Genomic DNA, 16,838 nt, shown 5'->3' with positions numbered 1-16,838 from the left:
TTTCTTTTCAGACTTAATTTAATCTCTTTAATCAGCCTCACAAAGCTATTTGATTAAATATAAGACACTTGGATTTAAATTGGGCTTCTGTGGTGTCTTTATCACCCGTGTGGTAACCGCATCAAAAGGTACCAGCTATAATAGGGGCAGCAGAGCCCTGTTTCCTCCCGTCACACACAGCACACACATCTCCAGCCGCACCAGCCTCCTGGCCTTGGAGAGATAAACGGCCTGCATTTTTTATCTGGTGTTAATAATTCTCCCCTCCTCCTATAGCCATCCATCTTTATTCTCCATCCTGGCTGAGCTGTATACCTTTTCGTAGATAAGGTGACCCAATGGCTACTCAGAGCTGGTGATTATCTACAGGAAAAAGAATTTTTTTTTCCAGATTGCACTATAATCTAAATTGTCTATAATGAGGGATTTTTTTTTCCTCTCTCTCTCTCCTTTGCTTAAAGATGAACTTGTCAGTCCTAAGATATTGCACTTCTTTAATGAAAGGATGCAGGGGTGTAGTGGGGTCAGAATGGCTTCTAACACCTGTTCCATCACTAACACCTTGGCCAATTTTTGTAACCCCCGGAGCTGTTCTTTATGCACCTATACGTGAGGGTGAGGCCACCTGCCGCATTGTGATGCCCCTGATAATGAAATAAGATGCTGTCTGTGTAAGTGCATGTTAAAATCCAACTATGAAATGCTGAAATGTCATATAAGGGTGAGCGGACTGTAAGCATTAGTTGTTGATGTGATTTCAATTGTGTGGATTTAAAAAAATCTTTTTCTGAAACATAGACTCATTGATACTCTTCTATTGTGAGTATTTAGTTAGGCGTAGTATCAATTTTATTTTGTTTTGTTTTATTGGATTGGCCCAAAAAGCTCATTTCGGTTTTTGTATGATGTTACAGGAAATCTGAATGAACTTTTTGGCCAACCCAATTTAGAAAATTCAAAAATAGGAAGGGAAAGTTTTTGCTCTCCCTCTCCCTATGCCGCCCTTTTGTATCTTGAGGTCTGGAAGAGCATTGGAAATACTGGGAGAGGTTTCTCTGCAGCAGAGCTGTAGTGCATTCAACCAGTTTGATAGAACTGGCCTGAGATTAAGGACATTTCACAGGCTATTGTTCCCATCTTCCCAAGCTAGTTTTATAGTAGAAGTTCTCCCAAAATATAAATCGGCAGCAAAGACTCCTCTGGGTCATGTATAACGTCACCAACTGTCCATGATGCACATAAAACTTTTACTTGTTAGAAATGTTAGACATCTTTTGCTTTGCCTATGTTTTTCTCTCACTCTCAAACATTCACAAAGCACCTGCCAGGCAATGATATCAGGGACTAACCAGACATAGGACAAACAAGACATGGCAATTTGACTCTAAGGAAAAGGACCAAGCATTTTCCAGCCAACATTAGAATTCACAATTGACCATTCACCAATGAAATTGGCTTCCTGAGATGGAGCAAAGGCCTGTGGCTCTATCTCTAAATATTTAACTTCGCTTCTCTTTCCGAGCAGCACTGACCTGAGAGGGAAACATTCCCATCAGTCCCCTCTGAGTGGCGGTTAAGAAAATCATCCTCTCCAGTAGCCACGGGGTTCTACTGCAAGACATGTGATGGGTATGAAGTTGCCACCTGGCCTGCTTTTCGAGAAGTATGTGCAGCTATAGAATCAACAGATACAGCAATTAAAAGAGTGTATGAAAGGAATGGGGAACTGTGCCAACTGAGAGAGAACCGTTTTCAGAAAACTTTTTTTTTTTTTTAACTGACAATGATGATTGCATATTTCACACTGGAAACCACTCTTGACTAGATGCTACAAAAGAAATCGGCCCCACTGCTCCCAGAGAAAGTCCAAAGACTGTTTTCACAGTCAACAGAGACTGCTGAGAACAACATGTCTCTCTCCTGTAAAGGAAGTTCTTATCCTCTATTTTTCCTAAGCTATGGCTCAGCTGTCCAGTCGACTTCTGTGATGATTTCCGTGTATCGCATCTTTGCTCTCCAGTAGAGCAGACACGAGGTCACAGGTACTCACTGACCACTTAGAATGTGCCATTGCAACTGAAGAACAAGTTTTTCAACTTATTTCCTTCAAGATAATTCAGTAGCCACAGGGAGCTAATGGCTACTGTATGAACTGAGCAGTTATTGTTTCACTGGTGATGCTCATAATAAGAATAGCAACTAATTACTTGGCCATTATATACCAAACATTGTGTTCAACATAGGAACTAATTTAATCCTAAGAACAACCCTACATGTATGAGGTAGTTAGTAATATTATACCCATTTTGAAGATGAGAAAACCGCCGCACAGAGAGGAAGCAATCTAGAACAGGGCAAAGTAGGGTTTTGCATCCAGGCTGCCACTTCATAAAATCACAGTGCATTTTTAACAGCAATGGCCATTGTAATGGTGGTTATTCTGACAGTTTTCACTTCCTGATTGGGTAAGAAGCATGAAAAACATCAAGAAAAGTTTGAAAATAGTCTATCTCTTTGAGGACCTCCCAGCTAAACAAAAGCAGAGTTGCCCTGCTTAGCAGTTTGAAATGATTGCATAAGGATGTATCCATTCATTTTGCCCAGGAAGAGCATGACCTGTGGCTCACTAAGTGCAGGAAAGAGGACTGTTAACCCAGCTTCTTATCTGGTGTTGTCATGGAGACCCAGCCTTAAACAAAGATGGTGCTATGTCTTCTGCTCCAATAATAGAGCTCAGCAATTAGCTTCATCTTTATTTAGTCTGTGGTACCAGTCTGGAAGAGTCTCTTGAGAGAAGACCTTGAAATAGCTTCTCACTGTGCTAGCAGACAGCTAGAGATGACTCCTGGGAACGGGCATGGTGGATGCTGCTGGTGTGATTAACCTGAATGTGTGTGTGTGTGTGTGTTTTTAATTAGTCTTTTTAATATTCTGGAAAACACTCTGCTCTGTAAGTATCACCATCGCACCAATGCCACATTGCACATGTTGATTATAAGAAGGGATTAAAAAAGGAGAGTTCCCAAACCTGAATGTGTATCAGAGTCCCCGGGGAGGACTTTTAAATACAGGTGACATTTGATGAGCACCAGGTTAGGGAAGAAAATATTTAAATTGGAAGCATAAACTAAAATGCTTTTCAGATCTCTTAACAGCAGATTTTCTATTATACATTGGGTATTTAAATTGGTCCCTGGTATTTCCTTAAATATCTGAGTATTAACAGGTGGTAATATCAGTGTAAACATTGCTACAATGGTGACCATGTTGAATGCATTTATGCCAAAAGTTGGGACAGAAGTTTCTCTGTTATGAAATGAAATGAAACTAAGTGTGTTTGAATGTCCATTCCCAGGTAGCTCCTCTGGTCTCTGATAGTGCAGTGAAATTTTGGCTTTAAGGTACAGTTGCTCCTTAAACAATCAATACTAAATATGGCAAGAGAAGATGTGGATTGATATCGCAGTTGGAAAATCTGGCAGGTTTTCCCAAATAAACATCAGACACACGTGGATTATTTGACAGCCTTGAATTTTATTGTGTTGGTGTACAGAGGAGAAGGGGTACAAGATACCACAGGGGAGAGGATAAGATTGAAATCTCCAAGTTCTTTCCTAGAGGGAAGACAAAGAGAAACGTTCAGTTAATTTTAGCAATGTGATAACACTGATGGCTAACTCAGAGCTTTACTGTCATCTGAGGGCTTCCCTGCTGGTTCAGCGGTAAAGAATGCGTCTGCCAGTGCTGGAGATGGCAGGTTTGATCCCTGGGTTGAGAAGAGCCCCTGGAGAAGGAGATGACAACCCACTCCAGTATTCTTGCCCGGTTAATCCCATGGACACAGGAGCCTGGTGGGCTACAGGCCGTGGGGTCAAAAAGAGTTGGACATGACTGAGCGACTAAATAAGAATGACTGTTGTATGAAGGTGTATGTTACCAGTGACAAAATGGAGGCAGAGATCATCTTTTCCGAAGACCATCTTTGCCTGCTTGGCATAAATGCCTCCCTTTTGTCATTTATCTCGCCTCCTCCGGGAGTCGGGATGATGCCCCACTGATACTACCATCCCTGCTTCTAGAACACAGAAGGCAGAGCATCCAGCCCCCAGGAGGAGACTGGCTTCGTCGGTAACTGATAACGGTGGCTCAGGTAGGGATCTCTCGCGCTTGACAGCACAATGTCTCCCCTAAATAAAGCCCCATGATGTGATCCTAGTAGGCCAAGATCCCAACTCCCGTTTACGATAAGTTCCCCTTATTTGGGAATATCGAGAGGACTGGTTACTATGTAGTGAGGACCACCCAGGACCAAGATGGTTCTGGAAACTGGACAGAGTCTCCTCCACTCATTAAATGCATTGGCGGGCTGGGTGGCGAAGCTCCCTGGGGACCTTCCGAAGTAGGCAGCAGATACTTGCCTTGGCCAGTTGCCTGACTCAGCGCCACCGCAGACGCTCCACTGTGGTCGGACTTTTCACCTGAATAGAAACAACAGCTCAAGTCTCAGTCTGGACTTTGGCAAACCGCAGGAAATTAAAATGCAAATGAAGTTTGCAAACATGACGGAATCGAGGGAAAGAAGAATGAAGCTCCGAGCATGAAAATCTAACATTTCTCATGCTAACCCTAGGAAGCCAGCTTAATCAGATTTTCAGCTAACACGGACGGTAATGACCCTGGTGGCCCGCTTCTTTGTAGAGCTTTGCGGTGGCAGAAGCAGAAGAGAAAAGGAGCAGGTGATGAAGCTGGGGAAGGAATTAGCTCTACACCTTTGTGAGCCAAGAAAGTGCTATTTTTTAATGCTAGCAAACCCTTTTTCGAGTTTAATTTCCTTCACTTAGGTTCCCATGCCAAACTCAATCACCTGATGCAGAGGTAGAGTCTGCTTATAGTCATCAGAATACAATGACCTGTGACTTTTACTCTGAACAGGCTGCACCCTGCCCAAGTATGTTGTTCTGTGGAGTTTGATGCATTCTTAAGAGTTAAACATTTCTAACTCCAGAAGGCCATGTTCTTTGAGGCAGAAACAATAGTCTTTAACTTTTTTCAGACCACCAGAATTCAGTGATAGGAGACATGACATCAAGAAGCCGTATCATTCAAAATACCATTAACGAAAAAAAAAAACAAACAAACCAAACCAAACCAAAACACATCTTATTCTAAAATGGCCCTGGAAACAGGTTATGGTTTCTGCCCTGAAGGGCCTCTCTCATCTTCAGGAAGTTGAAGACTTCCAGAATCAACTAATGAGAACAATAAATGCTCATTTGATAGATTATGGGAGAGTGAAACATTCTGTCCTACTCCACTCAATTTTAGAAAACTTTATGAGAAAGAATTCTGGCCAGGAAAGCCACGTTCAGGCACATATTCGTGGTGTGTGAGTCACTTGAAATTGCTTTATGGTTCTGAGCCTCAGTTTCCTCATTTGAGGCTCCCCCTGTTAAGCGGGGATAGTAAGACCTGTCTCACTGGATGGCCGAGCACTTTATAAGTCTATAGGCATAATATGGTGCAGTTATAACAACCATCAGAATGGATATTATTGTTATTGCTTTGAAGCACAATTCTAGGCCCTTTGATAATGAGATGAATGAGCCTGGCCCTTTGGGTCAGTTTTGTATTTGATGTAAGCTTGATAAATACCAAAGTATCAATGGAGATCCTAGAGATCTTATTAATTGATGTTGTTGTAATATCTTGGCCTAGAAAGGAAACCAGATGTGTTTCACAAGTGAAGACTGACTGATTCTGTTCCACTCAGCCATTATTCTATCACTCAAGGCATACCCAGAAGTATTATTTGTACTTAAAATGCACTTCAGCTTGCCAGTCGGCCTGCAGTGACCTGTCAGAGTTAATCACATGGAGTGGTTCTTATATCAGGTGGCATGAGCCTAGCTGTCCCACAGCAGTCTTGCTGAGTGACTGATGGCCTTCTCTGTCAATTTCACCTAGCCCAAAGACTATTAATAACCCATCAGAGACCACCGTGACCCATCTCAAAAACAGAGCTTATGGTACTTAGAGAAAAGGTTCCTGACTTCATAGCAATCTAGATGTCATTCCTTCCAACTCCAATGGCTCACAGTAGACCAAAAAAAAAAAAAAAAAAAAAAATGGAACCATGAAAGAAGAGGGGAAAAAAAAGCCAATTACGGTGACACAGAGAGATGATCACAGACCAACAGTGCCGCCTTATACATGCACAGCCCTTCCTAGAGGAAGGTTTCATGTATATGGTTCCATGCCATCTCCACAGTGTCTCAGCAAGGAAAGCTTCCTCCTGTTTCACAAGAGATGGAAGGTGATACAGGACATGACTTATTCAAGGTCACAGAGGTCCATGAGGTGATGAAGCTTATGCCACTCAGAGTATCAGGGCCATGGTTAGGACCCTGGTGTAGTTTTCCTTATTCTTGGCCAGAGAAAAGAAACAGCATGCACAAGGTCATAAGTGATATTAGGACCACAACTTACAGAGAATGGGATGGGTGACTTCTGTTATGTCCTCTAAATGCTTGGATCAGCTCAACAAGAAGAGGCTTTGGAGCGATCTTCTCAATCCTCTTTGAGCAAGCTGGGGTCTCCAGAGGTTACTCTGAAAGAGGACAGAGATATAAAAGGAATTGAAAAATAATCTTATATTTGAAAAGAAAAAAAAAGACAATGATAATATTCATGTGGATCATAAAGAGAAATAATGATTACCTTTGATTCCTAGAGAAAGTTAATTTAAAATGCATCCGAATTCCATTGTACAGCCAAAAAAAAAAAAAAAAAATCTGCGGAGCTGAGACATGTCTTTAGTAGCAGAAACCAGAGTCATCATCGCTTGTGTCTTGAGAAGATGCTCATTCACAGTAATTGGAAGGAAGAAAGATTGCAGAGATTAACTGACCTTGGTTTAGGACATGCTGTTTTCTTTTCAAATGCAAATTAAACTGGGGGTCTAAAACACAAACTCTGTCCTGAATGCCAGTCTCTGAGAAAATGCACTGAATATTTAGAAAAAAAAAATTACATTGATCATGTTTCTGTTTTTTACAAAATTAGAAGCTATAACCATTTAATTCAAGCACTTAGGATTCATTTCCAAAGATAACTTTGTTTTCTGTTTTCTTTTAAAATTTTATTTTTATTATTATTTTTTAAAATATAAATTTATTTATTTTGAAATTGATGTTCCCTTCAAATGAAAACTGGTCTCCGCAGTCCATATAAGGAAACAAATGGGCATAAAACTTGGCTGGTTTCATCCACAGGGTAGCTCATCAGTAGGAACGGTATTTAGGCAAGTGCGGGTATAGCGCTAACCATCAGTTTTAAGCATTGTCAATAAAAAGTGTTTTGAGACCTGTGACAACAGGGTCAAATACTGTCTTTTGTGACTTTAGAAATTTTATCTGGAAGACTACACCTCTGCTTGCTGAAGCTGTAGACTTGGTGCTTTCTTATTGTTAATAACTCCTCTATGCTGTTCTCAGTTGAGTCTGACTCTTTGAGACACTATGGACTGTAGCCTCCTAGGCTCCTCTGTCCATGGGGATTCTCTAGGCAAGAATAAGGGTTGCCATGCCCTCCTCCAGGGGATCTTCCCAGCCCAGAGATTGAACCCAGGTCTCCCGCATTGCAGGCAGATTCTTTACCATCTGAGCCACCAGGGAAGTTCAAGAATACTGGAGTGGGTAGCCTACCCATTCTCCAGGGGATCTTCCTGACCCAGGAATTGAACTGGGGTCTCCTGCTTTGCAGGTAGATTCTTTATCAGCTGAGCTACAAGGGAAGCCCCACTTGGTAGGTATTTACTGTTGCCTATACCATCCTGGGTGAGGCTGGGAGCCTTGGGTATGTGATATATTATACTCCATTCATGCCACATTTTCTGAGGCCTCGGTGTTTGCAGGCACCATATTCACAGCACAGAGATAAACAAGTTTCAGTCCCTCTCTACATAGCTTCTGTCATCCTCAAAACCCTCTGCCTCAGTACACAGTAATAGCACAGTCTCACCAAACTGTGATCCCATCCCATGACCCAGCACGTTCTTTATATCTCAGCTTGTTTGTGCTTCTTTGTTTCCTGCCTCCAGCCTTTTCTTTATGGCTGCCTAGAGGCCTTCATCTTTTAAGAGTAGCTCAAACAAACCCCCCTGGGTGATGCTCTCCACACTCCCTCCTGCTACTTCTCCTAAGAGCCCCCATCACCATGAATTGAAATTGCTTACCTGCAAGTCCTCTGTTAGATCTGAGGTCCCTGAGGGTACTGCCTGCTTCTCTCCCCCATTCCTAGTCAGTTTAGGGCAGACTCAGGGGAGCGGTGCTCGACAAACACTTTTCTGACTGACCCAACTTAGAAACACTCTTCTGTTGCACAGACCTGGCCAGACGGTGTGGTGCCAGATTTCAATGTAAAAGTTGACATAGTTTTCAGGACTTGGGGGAATGAAGTATATGTTCCTTTGATGCCATGAACTAGTAGACATCCTAGCCATGTGGATTTTCATTCCACTCTTTAAGTCCAACCAAAGTTACAGAATGGGGAGGGCAGATATTAATTGGTTTTTGAGGATGCCGAGATCAAACCCTGATGAGAGAAATGGGGGTTCTTCACAGAGCACTTAGGCAGAAAGAAATATGCTGGCAAGATTTATAGCTGCATTTATTTCTAAGGTGGTTCTATGTCAAAGGCCAGGGAACATATATTCCTTGCTAAGCTGTACTTATAGAGTGTTCTTAAATGGAATTTCAGTTGAAGGAGTCTTCAGTTAACTCAGGGTTACTGCCTTGAGTGTCGAAGAGGAAGAGGGAGTCTGAACACATTATAAAAACTGAGATTGCACACTTCTGAAAAGCTTAAAAATGTGAAACAACCCCATTGCAGAAATGATAAACAAGAAATTATAAAAACATAAATAATGTACCACACCACATAATGCATTAGTGAACTGTCCATAATATAACCAATGTACTTACTCAGAACAATATACCTGGACAAAACAGGATTCAGTACTGTTAAGCAGCCTGTAAAATCAGACTTGGGACTGTCCATATTTGCAAGGCTGAATTCAACTCAAAGTTTTCCAATCAGAAAACCTATCCTGTGGTATGAAAATATACCTTCTAACACAACAACCTGTTTCCTGATCTGGTGATGATGCCAGATTAATGGGGGATTTTTATTTATATGTGATCAGTTTTTGTTTGTTCTTTGCTTCATTGAAGTTTAAATATCACTGGATTGATAACACTGCAGAATTTCAAATTTAACACCATTCAGACGAGATGCAGGCAGTGCTGAGTCAGGTGACATCTGATCTACTGAATCTGTCAAAGGAGAGTGGGTTACAGGGAAAGTGTTTTCAAATCAGGTTATTCTGTTCTGTCTGAATTTGAACCTGCTTCCTCTGAATCCCCCCAAAGCAGATGTTTGATTTGCTCAATATCATCTGCTTTTGCTGGGGCATGGTGGCCTAAATTGAAATTTTACAGAATTTCACTCTAGAATTGATCGGTTCTTCTTTACTGTCTTGGGGCCCTGAAAACAGGCACACAGAGATGGATGAAGGACAACACGACAGGACTTCTTTCACTGTTTGCCCAAGCTGTGCAGTCTCACTGGGACTTGAACGTGGTCATATACTTCCCTCTTTGAATACCTGTAAGTTAGACAAACTTCCATTCTCAATTATTTTTAAATAACTGTGTAAGATGTTTATCATTAATTTATGAAGCCACTTCTATAATCTTTGAATATTCTTTCTTTTTTATTTTTTTAATTATGAAACTATGATAACACATTTACAGAAGATTTGGAAAATGCAGAACAAAGTTACATATAGTTCTATGTATTACAGTTATTTTTAAGTAGATGAATATTTTACTTGGAGTTTTAGTATCAAGCTCTCAAAAATTAATAGAATGAATAGATAGAAAAACAGAAGGATATAGTAGACCTGAAAAGCACTGTTAACCAATTCAACCTAATTAAGGTTTATACATTTTTAAATTGGCAGAAAAGGTGAGCACCTAATCAAACTCTTTGAAACAAGAAAATCCTAGAAAAAAGTTTATTTCTAAGCAGCAGATCCTAAAAGTACTTTTTAACCGGAAGGTTGACTTAAAACATTTTCATCTTGCACCCTTTAAACCAAAAGGCATCAAATGAGAATGGAGCTAGGGAGAATTTTTAATGGATTTGGATTAAATCTATCATTTTTACCCAGGGAAACTTCCTTCTCATTTATGCTCAGGCAGTTTCATGTAAAAGGACTATTAAAGTGATGAGGTGCAGTGTTTTGACAAGCACTTGTACTGCAAAACTTGAAATCTCACTGGAATAGTTATAAATTCACTGGGACAAAAGAATGCCCTATTTAAAAACTAGGACAGACCATGTTGATATGGAAAAAGGGAATAGCTATGTGAACAATACATCTGAAATTAAAGACTGAGTTACTGGCATCCATCTAAATCAATAGTAAATGTAATTACACTTTGAAAGTACTCTTGTCCTGTCTTACAGTTCTAAATGGATTAAAAGGAAAAAATATTATTTGTACTCAGAATACCATTATAAAAATAAAGATGGAAAGCAGCATAGCAATGATCTGACAAAATGGTCCTTGTTAGGAAAGAGCAAGATTAGCGCACATTATGACGCAATATTTCCCCCTCCTGTGTCTGCCTTCTTACTTGAAATCTCTAGAGAGAAGTGCTTCTGCCGATTTTATAAGTATAGTAGGAGGTTTAGAGGAAAACAAAAGGGGTCCTTTTATTCAAAGCCACCCCATGAATTTAATGACACTATTTCATGTTTTCTATTGTTTGCTTTCCTTCAGTATGAATTGCCCTGACCAGTTGGACAAGGATGCTTGCCAAAGCAAGTGTTACTTTTCACTATTCTGTCATATTGCTGAGGCTGAAACAGGGAGGTACTACTATTTCATAGCATATATCCTTTAGTAATGGCTCGAAGTGATATACTGGTTTGGGCAAAAAGTTTGTTCAAGTTTTTTCCATAAGATGTTACAGACAAGCCAGAATGAACTTTTTGGCCAACCCAACATAATCATCAATGGTGAGTCAGTAACAACCCTCAGAGCAGACCATTCCCATGCCTGTTCACACATCACACAATTGACCATTTGTTCTAAGGTATAAGTTTGAATACCCGAGGTATTTATTGGTATTTCTTGGGTTTGACTAATGTTGAAATTTATCTTTAGACTCTTAGGTCTTTACTGAACCTCTCCCTGCTTTCTCAGATAAATGAAGGTGGTTCCTTGTTTCTCTTAGGCAGAATTATGAGTCCTATATCCTCTTTAATACATCATCAAGCCCAGCCAGCAAATATTTTCTATTTCTTTGCTGCCAAAAAGGAACCATGACCATTTTGGGTTTGAGATGGTAGAGTCATTCACTGATATTTCTCAGTATATATTTAATTAAAAAGTAAACCAGGACAAATATTTTTACTAAGCTTGTAAAAACACCCTCCTTCTCACCCAAGTTTTCCATACTGACTTCTCAAACCAGAGTATGAACAGATACATATAAGAATAAGCTCTCACCATTGAGACTTTTAAAGTAGAATGACCAGCACCAATTCTGCCATCACTGAATCTGGTTCAGGAAAGACACATATGCACACACCCAATCACCTGTTCTCCAGAAAATAAACCAGGCACGTGACCCACAGCAGCCGTCTACACGAACTTAGAAACACCGTCTTTGAAAATGTATTTCTTCGTATACATAGATTTTGAGATAATCATGCACAGGTTTCTTGGAAACATTTCTAATTCTCAGTGGAGACAAGAACACACAAATAAACAAAAAGTAGATTGTTTCTTACCTTTTGGAAAGCAGGCAAAAGCTATACTGTTGGTGGTATAGTGTACCAAGTAACAGACTTTTGTACACTCTTTCTTACTGGTGGTATACAGTCTACAGGAAAAGTAAATATATAGGTATGTATAAAATAAATGTGCACACAATATTCGTTTTTATTCTTTTTTCTTTCCTTTTGGAGAAGAGGCTGCGATAGAGACCACAGACATTATGCCCATTCTCTCAGTGGGTTCAGTAGCTTTTGGTAGACCAGTTGACCGCAATTCAGGTACCTCTGAACATGGGAGTATGGGTGCCTCATGGTTTAAAGCATTTGGGCTTTACTTGAACTGAAGCAGGTAAGGGAACCAGCTCCAAAATAATGTATCTACCTGCTCAGAACGTTTTTTTTCTTCCTGTTGACATCCTATTTTTTACTCAGCCTAGATCTTTCATGCTGGCCTGCATGATTAGTCCAGAAGAATGAGACAAATAACATAATGTAGAGAACGTCAGGGATCCAAACAAATGAACAAGCAAAATAAAACAAAAGCCATCACTAATTGACACAGCACAGGAGCATGTTCCAGAATTTTCTTGGCATTGTTACTTGGGAAGATTGTGGTGCCTTCATCCATTTTCTACCAGTTGAGGGGTTTATTGAGCAGCACAAGTTTTTATTTATATATTTTCCTTAAGTATATGCAAAATGGTAATTTTCAACAAAGGACCAGAATACAAACTTATATTTAAAATCTTATTATTGATTTTCTGTTTTAGTGGTAAATGGCCATTCTTCTAAATTGTGCTTCATCACAATATGCTCATTGTCTTACACTAGTCTTTTGCACAGTGTGTGTCCAGCTTCTCTCATCAAGTCAGTTTATCAGTCATATTGCCCCATATCCAAAAAGGCGGTGTGCCCCAGCTGTCCACATTCCGGCCATCTCTAATCGCTAGGAAGTTACAAAGTAAACTATTTGTAACCAGTCTGGGTACTTGAGCAGCTAGCTTCTCTGCACTGGCTGGGGCACTGGCTTAGAAAATGGATGGTTGTTTAGAACCAGATAGCTTAGGGCTCCTCATTCTGTGCACTGCAATCCTTTACAAGGAAAGCATCTGATCAGAGGATAATTCACAGAGCATCTTTTGGTTCTGACCACTCCAGGAGAGGAAGGTAGCAGTTCCTACCCACCATCTCAATAAAGCCATGCTGCCTCAGTTAATATTATTCATCCAACTGGAAAAAGGTCTTGATGGCCATAGATAAGCCAAGAACCAAGTCTTCCAGTTGATCTGCATCTTCCAGTTTGCCATGAACATACATCTATCTGCCAAGTGAACAAGAGGAAGTTGGGAGAAACGAGCCTAATTCAGGATGCAGGTGTGAGAACCAGAGGTTGAGGTACCCTTCTTTTTAGAGAAGGAGTGTGGAGAAGTCTTCAAGGTGGCCAGATCTAAAGCTCCCCACATTAGGTCAGGCACTTGTGGCCCTCTGGCAGCAGAAATATGGCTTGTATAAATAAAAATACAGTAAGTGGCGGACCTACACCCCTAGACCCCCTGCTGTTTTTCATCTGAGCTCAGAAACCAACCAGCATCGGCCCAATTCTGGATATTCAGTATAGCAGCAGTACAGAGATGCATGACAGTTTTTGAGAAGATTTACTTTTTGTTGACTCCATGCAGAAATAACTTTTTCTTTCAAGCAATGAAATTGAACTGAAGAGGTAACCTAAGAGGAAAACCAAACTTCTTGGGGAAAAAAATCAAGCAGTGCAGGGGCAGCTTTAATTTCTGCCTGTATTATGCCAACAAATTCATTTTTATGTGGATGTATACTTGCTGTATGGAGTTGAATGAATAGAAGTGAGCATGCGCCAGATGACAAACTGCAATGATTAAAAATGAAAACACTGAAGACTGGAATACACTGAGACTAAGTGTTTAGGGAAACAAGAAGGTAGCTCATCCTATAAATTCAACATCCTCCCAGACACACTCCCTCTGAGAACAGGAGGCAGATCTCTCCTTTTGGAGAGAGAGTCCTTCTTCAGGCCCATGGTCTGTGCTTTTACTTGTTTCTTTTTAACCAGAAAGTTTCCTTTCAGCCAATAATTTATTTGTCTCTGTTACCAAAGTTCAGAAGTTTGACATGACTTGGAGCTACGTTTTGTATTAAGTAGAATATTCTCTCTCATCAAAACAGCCTTCTCTATTTTCATTGAATTTTCACTGCTGTTCTTTCTCTATATATACTCATTTTTCTATTACTAGGGACTGGTTTTTCAGATATAATGGTTATCTATGATGTCACCATTTCCATCTTAGTGGCTTCTTAGGGATCATTTAAAATAACTATAGGTTTGTATTTTTGTCTTACCTCACATATTTCATTCATTCTGTTAAGTTGACTTTGTCCCAGTTCAGCATCATTGCTAAAACCTTGGGAGGAATTTCCAGAATGGGCTCAAACTGAGTGTCCCAGAGTGAAATCCTTGCTTTTATGATCTCTGGCTCTGCTCTCCAATGGAGTCCTCGGAGTCATGGATAGCTATTTAAATTTATTTAAAGTGAAGTAAAAATTTCAGGTGTATTTCATCAGTTAAGTAGCCATATTTCAAGTTCTGAATCACCACATGTGACCAGTGGTTTCTACAGTGGACAGCACAGATAGAGAACATTTCCATCATTGCAGAAAACTCTACTGGACAGATTTTGTGCAGAAAAGGTCTGACTTTTCTTAGGGACCTTTGAGAGCTGGGTCATCAGAAACCCCAATGTTTGGAGGTACATGAATCTCCTCCTCTAATTCAGCAAATATCTGGGCACATTATTGATAGTTACTTTCAGGGAGTGTCTACACAAAACCAAAATAATTAATTTTAAAAGCATCTTTTGGATTTATTGTGAGACAAAGGCTCTTTTGGATTTCATCTCTTTTTTCCCCCCTCCTTGAACTATTTATCTTTGTTCTGTGTAGACACCAAAATATCAATAATGACAAAACCCAACAAAACTTTTCAAGGGAAAGGTATCAGATGAACGCCAAATAGAATGATTGTCGTGACTGACACAGGTAATTAAGATACTTGGATTTTTGAGTTGTCAGATGAGGCCTCTACCCAGGCAGCCTTCTTTGAGCTCCTGTCTTTGCAGACAACACAGCAAACAGCGATGCGTTCCACAGCACATTTCACCAAAGAGTCGGCCACCAGACATCTTTATATTCTGTATGTGCAAGCTGGATTTCCAAACAGAGAAGCCCAACGAGTAATTTCTGCATTAGGATTATGGCATATCACTCATGTTGTGGGAAACAGAGCGGCAGAGAGCAGCAAGCATGGGTTTGGGGATCAGACCTGGGTTTCAGACCAAGCTGCCCTGCTGTGTAGTGGAGGACCTTGGTGATAGTCCCTGATTTTCCTGAGCCTAGGATTCTTCAGTAAAAGGTCACTGGCCTACAGAGCTATCAGGAAGAGTAAGAGAGATCTCCCACCCAGAGCATTCTATTTAATGCCTATCTCAAAGGACAGCAGATGTGTTTTTGTTATTATCATGTCATATGATTGTCATTATCATGTCAATATGAACATTCTAACAGCCAGTAGCATACTCCACACAGCCTCAACAAGGGTAGACCCTCATCATTAAAGGTTAGAAAGAGTAGGAATGTTGTTTGAAAGCTAGTTATTTTTAAATAGAGCAGTATTAGATTAATTATCCCAATTCAAAATTTCTAATTTGATCATTAATTTTCAATATATATAGACTTTTGATCATGTTTTCTTTTTATCAGTATTGGGCATATGTTGTTAAATGTGTATGTCTGCACAAATATAAATGTAAAACTGCTGTTAGAACATCTTCAGGGTAAGGGTTTTGTACCATGCAAATCCCACAAGGGGTCCTAGAATCAAATGCTATAGAAGTATAACCATGTAGTATATTTAACAATACAGAATACATATAAATAGATGCATAAATATGTTCATGGAAGTATTTTTATTCACCAGTTGCATCTACCTTGTGATGTTGGGTATGCCTTTAACCTTTTTACCTGTTCAGAAGTGGAAGAAAATTAACATGTAACTGACATACATATCTCTAGATGCCTGAGACATGATGATGTACTTATGACATAGATATTATTATCTCCATTTAATACATGAGAATGCTGAGCTTGAGGAAAACTCAGTGATTGTCAAAGCCACACAGCTGGTAAGTGGAGTGGCTTGGCTTTGAACTGAGGTCTGTCTCAACCTGAAGTCTTTTCCTATACCACAGTGATTGTCACAGTGATTCCCTCTCTATTCCCTTTCCTGGAACTGACCAGTTGTTCTGCACACATAAGAACAGAGCCTGTACCTCCATGGTTTCTCCCTCCTCTCGCCTGTCCCTAAATCTCTTCTATTGAAACATCTAACTGAAGCTCATGATGTTGGTAATGGGCCTTTGTTTCCTTGTCTACAGACTCTCAAGCATTCACTGTATTTATTCAGCTAACTATTGAGAAATGGATTGGGCTGAGATCATGGATCTTTGTACGACTATTGTCAAAAGCTATCAGGGCCAAACTCAGTTGTTTGCTGGTTTTTAAAGATCTCAGTTGTTAGAGCATCAAGAAGTTCCTCAGAGTATCCAGAATAGGAATTGCTTTCTGCTTGGCAGTAAATCTTTGGGTACAACAAAATCAGGTCATAACTGGACAGCGAGTCTTGAATGGCTTAATGGCTAGCCTGAATCCTCCTCTAGTTAAAATAGGAAACATCATGAACAAACCAATCTGCTTCATTCTATATGCACTAAGTTGGTTCACCATAGTACTAGTAAAGTTAGCAACTGGGAATTTTAAGCATTTAAATCCAGCTAAAGTTGTCTTTCTTTTTCTTTTCTTTTTTTAAACAAACTAGTGTCTTTATGTCCATCTTTCTTTGCAGTCCTTTGCAGGAATGGCTAAAGGCCATGCAGGATTTGCAGACAGGCCACAGAGATATCAAA

At 40.1% G+C, this 16,838-nt stretch overlaps 1 long non-coding RNA gene across 1 annotated transcript; it reads right to left on the bottom strand.

Moving 5' to 3' along the window:
- Window positions 1-4,413: 4,413 nt before the first annotated feature.
- LOC120867680 lies at window positions 4,414-13,443 on the bottom strand. Its single transcript, XR_005721969.1, has 3 exons — window positions 6,718-13,443; window positions 6,487-6,607; window positions 4,414-4,478 (listed from the first exon to the last, which is right to left on the bottom strand). It is a non-coding gene; the product is annotated as an uncharacterized LOC120867680 (long non-coding RNA).
- Between the last annotated feature and the right edge of the window lie 3,395 nt (window positions 13,444-16,838).

Source organism: Oryx dammah, unplaced genomic scaffold (assembly GCF_014754425.2).
Source record: "Oryx dammah isolate SB20612 unplaced genomic scaffold, SCBI_Odam_1.1 HiC_scaffold_9, whole genome shotgun sequence".
Taxonomy (NCBI): domain Eukaryota; kingdom Metazoa; phylum Chordata; class Mammalia; order Artiodactyla; family Bovidae; genus Oryx; species Oryx dammah.
This window is presented reverse-complemented; position numbering and strand designations above follow the sequence as displayed.